Below are 10057 nucleotides of genomic sequence, written 5' to 3' on the forward strand. Positions count from 1 at the left end.
TAATTGGAAAAATGGCTGAGTATTGAAAGCCACACTTTTTCTGAGAAGTTGTAATTTTGTTTTTTCTTCTGTCTTGTGTCTTTTCATTCTGCTCTTACCCTATTAGACAGATAGGAATTAAAACTCAGTCTTGAACAAAAGTGAAAGTTGGGAAGTTGGCATCCTTTTCTTGTCTCCAACCATCTTCATCTTTTCTATTTAGTGTGTGTGTGTGTTTCTTTTGAGGCAGGGTCATATATATATATATATATATATATATATATATATATATATATATATATATATATATATATCCCAGGCTGCCCTAGAACTTGCTCTATAGATCATGTCAACCTCGAATTCACAAGATTCACTTGCCCCTGCCTCCTGAGTTCTGAGATTAAAGAGATGAACACCACACCAGGTTTATCCTGACCTTTGAGGAATGTTTTCAGCACTGAGAAAGGCATCCGCTGAAGTCTCTGGTGTTAACTGTTTCTCTTTTTCCAAGGGATTTTAGAATTTATTATGAGATGAATACAAAAGTCTGTGACCAACTCCATCATCTCCACCTCTTTATCTGTATTATGTTCAGAGAAGTCCTGCTCTCCAAAGGAATTCAAGAGGGCTGACTCCACTCATGGGTTTCAATAAATACTCATTCTTCTTATTATTGCCCAAAACATAAACATCACAGAAACTTAGTAAAATAATAGAAAAGTAAATATAAAGCAGCAAAAATTATTCCCAAATCATCACCTGTCAAAATTATAAACATTCTGATGTTTTTCTTCTGTTGTTTCTTTAAGAATATAAATAATTCATATATAAATATAGACATTATATATCTCAACCACTTATCAGTATGATATATGCATATTACAGTTATCATATGGCATATATAAGGTTATAGATCTGCAGATATAATGTAAATATCTGTTGTCATTGTATTTTATTTTATGACATCATTTTAGTGATAGCATAGCCCTCACCTTTAAATGCCTGTTTTGCATCTATCAAGAATATCAGATACTTAATTGAATTTTTAATGGAATAACTATTACTTTTAGATCTTTCCCCAACATTATACTGTCCTTATATAAGCCATAAATCCAACTTTGTCATGATCTATATTATATATATATATATATATATATATATATATGGAAAACCTCACAAATTTGCATATCATCCTTGAACAGGGACCATGATAATTGTCTTAATTACGGTTTCTATTTCTGTGAAGAGACACCATGACTATGGCAACTCTTATAAAGGAAAACATTTAATTGGGGTGGCTTTCAGAGGTTTAGTCCATTGTCATCATGACAGGACATGGCAGTGTGCAGACAGACATGGTGCTGGAGAAGGAACTGAGAGTTCTACATCTTGATCCACAGGCAACATAAAATGAACTGTGTCACTGGGTATAGCCTGAACATAGAAGACCTCAAAGCCACCTCCACAGTGGCACACTTCCTCCAACAAGGCCACCCATCCCTCTGAATAGTGCCACTGCCTTTGGGAGCCATTTCCTTTTTCCATACTAATCTCCTCCTTATTGTTCTAATTTTAATGTTTCAGGATGTGTGCTGCTGAAGTGAGCATGGCATTTTTTCATATGCCTTTTCTTGAGACAGGATCTCTGTCTTCCAAGTGCTGGCAGTAAAAGCATGCATGACTTCACCTGATTTTTACATGCTTCTTGAATCATTTTGTCCATATATTGTTTTGAAGGCTTATAGCTGTGTTCATATGAAATTTCATTGGATTGGCTCTATTATTAAAGTATGCTGTGTACATATATTGAGTAAGAAAATATGCCCTTTAAAAAAATATTCCAAAAACTTTCATGCAAATTTGCAGTGACTTTTTTTTTTTTGAAAGTCTTACAGAGTGTGCTTTAAAACGTTGGGCTGGTCTTTCCTGTAGAAGGAAGGAAGTTTTAGCGTTTATAAGGAAATACAACTTTTGTTGATCTTCCAAATAAACTCTGGGGCTGGAGTGATGGTTCAGGGGTTAAGAATATATTATGCTCTTCCAGAGGACCCCAGGTTATCTCCCAACACCATGTTGGACAGTTCACAACTTCCTATGACTTCAGCACCAGGCCCAGACACACTCACCAAGCATCCAAGGCATCCTGGACTCACTTGCACATGATCATACACAGATACACACACACACACACACACACACACACACACACACACACACACACAATTAAAAATAACAATCTTTTTAAAAGCCTTTGATGTACTAATCAAATCTGTGCTGTTAAATTAGAATACCATGGACCAGGAAATTTATAACAAGTAGAAATCTAGCCGGGCGGTGGTGGCACACGCCTTTAATCCCAGCATTCGGGAGGCAGAGCCAGGTGGATCTCTGTGAGTTCGAGGCCAGCCTGGGCTACCAAGTGAGCTCCAGGACAGGCACCAAAACTATATAGAGGAACCCTGTCTCAGAAAAAAATTCAGTAAACATACAGCACGAATGCGAGCTTCCTAGTGACCTTTGCCTTCTTCTTCCCTTCTCTGACAGAAAAAGGAGCTCCCTTCTCCTGTAGGAAACAGGTTAGACTCTAGAACACGTGCCTGTTTTGACCTTGGGAGAGTTACCACTCTGATTTTTACTCAATATTGAAGCTCAGCTCATTAGGATTAGTGTGAGGAGTATATAAGAACATGAATATTATATATGAAATATATGTATAATATAAGCACATTAGGTAAATGCCTAATGTGCAACAAAACCATTTCTACTCATGAAATATCAATTTTATTCTTATATCACAATTTTCTTTGCTTAAAAAACTCATTTCTCAAGGATTTGTGCATATACATATGTATAGTGTGCCCTAGTCAGCTTTAATAATGAACCTGACACCGCCTTGAATCATGTAAAAGCTTCAGTTGCAGTATTAGGTAGATCAGACAGACCTGTGGGTAGGTCTGGAACAGGGTGTGTTTCCCAGTTTTCTTTATATTGTTGTGATAAAGAAGAAGACCTAAAGCTACTGGGGGTGCAAAGGGTTTATTTCATCTTACAGCTTCGAGTTCGTCATTGAGGACCACCAATGCAGAAACTCAAGGAGGGAATCCAGAGGCAGGAACTGAAGCAGAGGCTGTGGAGGAATGCTGTTTGCAGGCTTGCTCCCTATGGCTTGCTCAGCCTGCTTTCATACACACTACATTAATTATTAGTCAAGAAAATGCCCCCACAGTCTTGAATATAGGCCAGTCTGGTGGAGATATTTTCTCAATTGAGGTTCCCTCTTCCCAGATGACTCTGATATATGCCAAAAAACAAAACAAAACGAACAAAACAAAACTAACTAACCAGCACAGTGGTATTGTCTTTATTACTCATTGATTTAGTAGGTCCCAGCCTGCAGTAGGTGGCACCATCCCTAGACAAAGTAGTCCTGTGTAAGAAAGGCAGCTGAGCATGAGCCAGTAAGCAGTGTTCCCCAATGTTTCTGCTTCAAGTTCCGGCCCTGACTTCCCTCCGTGATGGACTGTGACCTGGAAGTGTGAACTAAGTGAAACTTTCCCCCCTCTAAGCAGCTTTCCATGAGCATGTCTTATTACACCAAAAGAAAAAGTGGACGTGTGCGCGCGCGTGCCTCACTGAATTGCATTCTCAAATTAGACAGTCATCCACATTCTGCACAGGGCCTAAGGCAAAGGCTCTCGGTCACATACAAGTGGTCCCTGGGGAATATCATTCTTTGTATTTTCACAATGCTCTTAAATATAACATACCATGGAATGAAGAAGTGCCAATATATGATAACCTTGAAGAAAATATTGTCACTGCTAACATCCAAGAAGGACAGGACAACTTCGGTAAGCTTATATAAATCAAATACCATGCAATTTTTAAACTGTGTATTTGGACTTCAGTAAGCACCAAATGGAGAGCATAACTCCAAATAGGCTTTCAAAAGGGTTTATGGGACTTGAGCAGCTTTTCTAAATTTGACCATGGATGCTTATACCTTTTAATTTAGTGGATTTGAAATGCTTGGCTTCAAGTAGCATGTTGTAAGAAGGTTATTTCTGGACTTTCTCTGTGTGTAAAGTATAAAATTAGCATCCCTCTTTGGCAATTGAACTTCCTTGTTTCAGTGCCAACCCAACTCATCAGATTGTTATAGACACAGACTAATTAAATGTCCGTCTACTTTAAGGTTAAACACTATGTTAGCACTGATACCTAGAGGTCAAGTTTAAATGGCATGAGCCCAATAATAATCTGCACTGTTAGAACCACACTGGAGTATGTGAAGTTTAAAAATGAACAGCCCAGAATTACTGCTTTATGATCACACTGAGGACACAGCACACCATTCCCTGATCTTTAGAGTCAACCGTCACATGAAAATAAGGAAGTCTGGCTGTTCTCTTCTGAGGCTGAGCAGCTGCAATGGAAGTTAAACATTGTTGGGTTTTCACATGTAAGTTGTCCCCCACCCCTGTCAAGGTAGATAGGACCTACAGTGGAACGGAAAGAGGAACACTGCTCAACACATACAGGTCACCCTACAGCTCTGCAAAGGGACTGAGCCATGGCCACTACCAGGGTAAGGCAGGCAAGTCCTTTGAAGATGGAGAAACAGAGCAAAGGCCATGATGTTTTTGTTTTCAAGGAGCTGGGGATGTCATAATCAAGAATCACAAATCAGCTTGTCTGTGGGAGCAGACAATCCCTATAACAGTTTCCACTGTGTTCAGAAAGTTCCACTAAAATAAGAAAATGGAATCCTTCTACTGAGCCTCATGAAAGTGAGCCACCAGGGGCATGTGGAGGAGAGGCCCTCATGGACAGTATACTTGTTTGGGTTTCAAGAATCTTCTCTGCCAGGCATTTTGAATTATGAGTTGTGTTAGTCTTCCCAATGGCCTTGTGAGGTAATGCCATTTCCCAGGAAGATGAGGTTTAGGACATCTTTAAGAAAGCCACAGCAGGTCTATACTGTCAGAGCAGCTTATCAGATGTTGTGTCAGTGAATCAGAAAATAGTATTTGACTCAGTTCAGACGTGGGTCACAGGGAGGCTGTGTGACTCTCCCATGGGCAGTTAGAAATGGCGGCTGAGTAATGATTCTCCTCACTATTGCAAGGGAATGGTTGGTCCAGAGTTGGAGCCCAAGCCCATCAGACAAAGCTTTAATGTCTTTATAGGACTTCCTTCCCCATTGAAAAGCCTGTCCCCACATTTTCTGTCCCCTCTCACCTGGGATCCAGGCCCCAAAAGGTACTAGTGCACACTCTGAAGCTAGGGTAGACCTGTCACTCAGACAGCTGGGCCTGGAGTACTTCTTCCTCTAGGAGAGAGGCTGCCTGCTTTGTGGGTCACTGGCCCCGCTGGTAGCTTAGTGCTGTAACAAAGACCGGGCTATACCTAGACAGCCTGACTTTGGAGTTGGTAGCCCGGGTGCCTATGTGTGGCCCGCAGAGTGACTTTGGCCTCCTCCTGTCTTTGTTGCCATTGCCACTGTTACAAATTGGCATCTAACCTTTGCTTCTCTTTTAGCCTTAATGAGGGGCAATGCCCACCTTAAACATTTGACAGGGGTTTGGGGGTTCTTTATTTTCATTGCTCTTTCTTCAGGGACAGCCTATCCTCCATAAAACTGGTGTGGTGTGAATGAGAATGCCCCTGTGGTAGTTTAGAATGTAATTGGCCCCCACAGGGAGTGGCACTGTTAGGAGGTGTGACTTTGTTGGAGCAGGTATGGCCCTGTTGGAGGAAGTGTGCCACTGTGGGAGTGGGTTTTCAGGTCTCTTCTACTTAAGCTTTGCTCAATGTCAGTTGACTTCCTGTTGCCTGCAAGATGTAGTACTCTCAGCTCCAGAGCAATATCTGCCTGCATGCTACCACGTTCCCTGTCATGATGATAATGGACTAAATCTCTGAAACTGTAAGCTGCCTCCTCAATTAAATGTTTTCCTTGTAAGAGTTGCTGTGATCATGGTGTCTCTTCACAGCAATAAAACCCAAACTAAGACAGCCCCCATAAGCACATACGTTTGAATACTTGTTGGTAGACTTTTGGGAAAGATTGGGAGGTATGGTCTTGTTAAAGATGTGTATTGGGAGCAAGTTTGAGGTTTCAAGGGATTTATTCCAGTGTTTCTTCTATGCCTCCTGCTTATGAATTAAGATGTAGCTTCCAGCTTGAAGCAATAATCTAATTAATCTTTATCAATTAAAAAATTGGGAGACAAATATCAGGGTAAGAATCTGAAGGATCAGAAAAGCAAGGAGCAACAGCCAGCAGCTTCCTACCTCTACCGTTCCTCCATCCAAAAGATCCTCTCAGCCCTGCCTTACTACTTCCTGTCTCCCCTCTGTCTACAGTCCTCTAAACCTATATGGTTAATTTTGGTCAGCTAGTAGCTAGCTCCACCCTCTGACTCCAAGCAAGCTTTATTTGTCAGAACACAATCAAAATATCACACATTTCCCCCTTTTTATATAAATAAAAAGAAAAGGTTTTAACTAACAGTAAAACTATGTATAGTAAGTACAATAACTATATACAAATATATACAGGCAGGAATTATATTAACATTGTCTAGTCTACTTGCATTTGACACATTCATAAAAAATACTCCCTTATTTATTCTATCTTGGTGAGTCCAAAATGTTGTACTTAATTTACTTTCTATCCTAAAACTGTATTACCAACCGAAAACTATCTTTTTATGTCTCTCAACCTTATACACTTTATACCTCTTTTGTGAGTTTCTTTTCTGAATTTGGTATCAAGAAAAGCTATAACTATCAAGTCTTCAATGCCATCAGAAACCTGAGAAGGAAATAATATTACCTGAGTAAACAGAAAGTGCAGGGCAAACAACTTCCAAAATTATGAAATGACAGAAATGGTTCCTCTGTAATGTTGGGGCATCTATTTTTGGTCTACAGGCCTAGAATATCTGACAGACTTTTCTGTGAAGCAGGATTTTTAAAGGACTGTCCCATCTTATCTTGGCAAAATTTGGCAGTCACTTTCTTTTGTGTCCTGCTTGTCCCATTTGGACAGCAAACTGTCAGCAGTCCAGGCAAGGGAAGTTTCTTGGCCAGTGGCTAATTTTTGCCACAAAAAAGTAAATTCCATATGGAGTTTCTTCGATGCCCATCATCTTCTCTGAAGTAGATTTTTTTTATGATGAGACACGTCTTCCAGGAGCAGACGTGTCTCATCATAAAAAAAAAAAAAAAAAGAAAAAAAAAAAAAAGAACTTTATGTTATTTAAACATCTTAAATGCCATATTCTGTAGATCTCTGAAGTGGTTGAAAACCACCTGTCTATCTAAAATATATCTCTGTTTGATCTTGAAAACATACCTAACTTGACTACAAGTTTAATTATAATAGGTGACTACTAACTTGCATTTCTTTATTATCCTAAATAGTGAAATTGTCCTTGTGGGGTCCCATCCTCCTTTTGGAGACTTCAAAGGCTGCTATTAGGCATGGTTATAGTTCACTCAAGAAAACTAAAACATTTTAAATATCACATGCATCAGATTTTGAAGGAGTTAAAGAACCATAATTTGTTAGGTACATCCAGAGTACAAAAACTTAATTCCTAGTTACCTGATAGAGACTCAAACCTGAAATCATGTACAGATAACTAGATGAAGTCTTTTTCTAGAGTTAGTTAGTACTCTATAAGACTTGATATCATTACAGAAAGTTTAATATATATATATAAATTTTATAAATTTTGAGATAATATTTATACCTTAAGAAAAGTTTTTGAGTCAAAATAAAACCAAAGAATTATGAAATTAGTGACAATAGTCCCTTAAGTTTGGTTTTCTTCTGTCCCATATCAGGTGGCTCTTCTGACATGAGACAGAGATTTTGCATTTTTTTTTTTAACAAACATGCTTGGGTTTAGAGAAGGAGAGAGCCACACTCCAACACCAGCCTACAGTGGTGGTGACTTTTTCTGCCATAGAATAACCAGAGAGGGGGACCTGCCTTCTTCTCTCTGCCACCTGGCTGCTCTCAGCTGGGGTCTTCTGATGATGAAGCAGCAGCAGTGCTGTATATTCTCTTGGGAGATAAGAGTATTTGAGCAAAGGGTTGAACCTCTTCATACTTGAATTCTTTATCTACCAAATGGAGATGGTAAGGGCATCTGCTTCATCAGATGATTGTGAGGACTGAGTGAGTGAAAGCATGAGAAGGGTTTAGAACAGGTTTTGATTCAGTAGTCTGCAGTATTTGTTCACCAACAGAATGTGATCAGAGTCCCCCCACAGTCTATTGTAAAAGAGAATGGATGAGGCTGTGTAATGCAACTGGAGACTAGGATGTGTAGACAGAATGTCACCAGTGTCATAGGAGACAAAGACCAGGTTGTTCCATGCACCTCCGCTAAGGTAGTCCACATATTGAGCATTATTGGTTAAGGAGGTCTGCATACTGAGCGTTGGTTAAGGTGGTCTGTATCCTGAGCATTGGTTAAGGAGGTCTGCATCCTGAGCATTGGTTAAGGTGGTCTGCATACTGAGCATTGGTTAAGGAGGTCTGCATCCTGAGCATTGGTTAAGGTGGTCTGCATCCTGAGCATTGGTTAAGGAGGTCTGCATCCTGAGCATTGGTTAAGGTGGTCTGCATCCTGAGCATTGGTTAAGGTGGTCTGCATCCTGAGCATTGGTTAAGGAGGTCTGCATCCTGAGCATCGGTTAAGGTGGTCTGCATCCTGAGCATTGGTTAAGGTGGTCTGCATACTGAGCATTGGTTGGCGAGGTCTTCAGTAAATAATCCATGCTCTGTCTGAGAACATGACTCTCCTCCCACCGCTCTAGGTGTCAATACCCCTATGATGCTGGAGAAGCAAAGATTGAGAAGAGAACCCTTGAAAAATTGAACATTGCCCAATGTTGGGTTTCTTATTCATTTTGTTGAGTGCCAAACATAGAACTAATTAGATTTATTTAAACCAAAACCAATGGCCTATGGCCCTTGTTAGCACTCAAGTCTACCAGCTCTATCAAACTCTGTCATTCTTTGATCAAACTCCTTTCTATGAGGGCTGTGGGCACTTGGGGAATTTTCACAGTGGCTATAGAATTTCATCACAAATTGCAAGTTAAGATCCAGACAACGTGGAGACATCTATTTCACACCAAAGTTTGCCATTCAGGTGATATGAAGAGTATGGGGACAGCCACACCTAGTATCTTCAGGATGAATCTTCATAAAGGCTGGGTCAATCTGGAGGGGATGTCTTCCCCTCTGATAGGATAGTTCTGTATCTTGAAATCCTGAATTCATTTGCGCATATCCAATGTGGAGGCAGGTGTCATCGTCACCCCTGCCTGACAGTGACAGAGATTTTGACCTTCTAGGAAGCCCTTGGAAAACCAGGGGCAGCTCAGTGCTTAGACACAATGGACTGAAGTCTGAAATAAGTTTGCTTTTTCTTAGGCTATCAATAGCGCTTAAGTTAATTAAAATTATTTTATAGATATTTATTTTCTATAAGGATTGACTATACAGTACAGCTCTAATTACTAATAATCACAGTGCACTTGGGACCACTGTGGCATGAGATGCTAAGCCAGCCAGCTGTTCTTTTGCTCAGGTTATGTCTGTTCTCCTCAGAGAATGCCTGATGTAGACTTTGGGGGGCTGCAGCTGGGCAAGGGTATAATACATGCTGTGGGGATATTTTGTATATGCTCTGACAAATAAAGCTTGTCTGTATATCAGAGGGCAGAACTAGCCACAGAGTTAGCCATAGAGGCCAGGCAGTGGTGGCACACACCTTTAATCCTAGCACTCAGGAGCAGAGGCAGACAGCTCTGTATGAGTTCAGGGCCACCCTGAACTACACAAGATTAATCCAGCCTAAAAAGGAAAAGAGCCAGGTAGTGATGGCACACACTTTTAATCCCAGTACTTGGGAGTCACGTGCCTTTAATCCCAGCACTAGGAAGGTTGAGACAGGAAGTGATATGGCTGGGCCCAGAAAGGATATAAGTAGGAGGAGACAGGAGTTCAGGCCCATTTCAGTTTAGGACTTCATTCAATCTGAGGATTTGG

The 10057-nt window shown here is 40.4% G+C and overlaps 1 non-coding gene across 1 annotated transcript; it reads right to left on the reverse strand.

The window, feature by feature from the left end:
* Positions 1-1136: 1136 nt before the first annotated feature.
* On the reverse strand, positions 1137-1238 carry LOC114707472. Its single transcript, XR_003736659.1, has one exon. It is a non-coding gene; the product is annotated as a U6 spliceosomal RNA (small nuclear RNA).
* Between the last annotated feature and the right edge of the window lie 8819 nt (positions 1239-10057).

This window comes from Peromyscus leucopus, chromosome 16_21, assembly GCF_004664715.2.
Source record: "Peromyscus leucopus breed LL Stock chromosome 16_21, UCI_PerLeu_2.1, whole genome shotgun sequence".
Taxonomy (NCBI): domain Eukaryota; kingdom Metazoa; phylum Chordata; class Mammalia; order Rodentia; family Cricetidae; genus Peromyscus; species Peromyscus leucopus.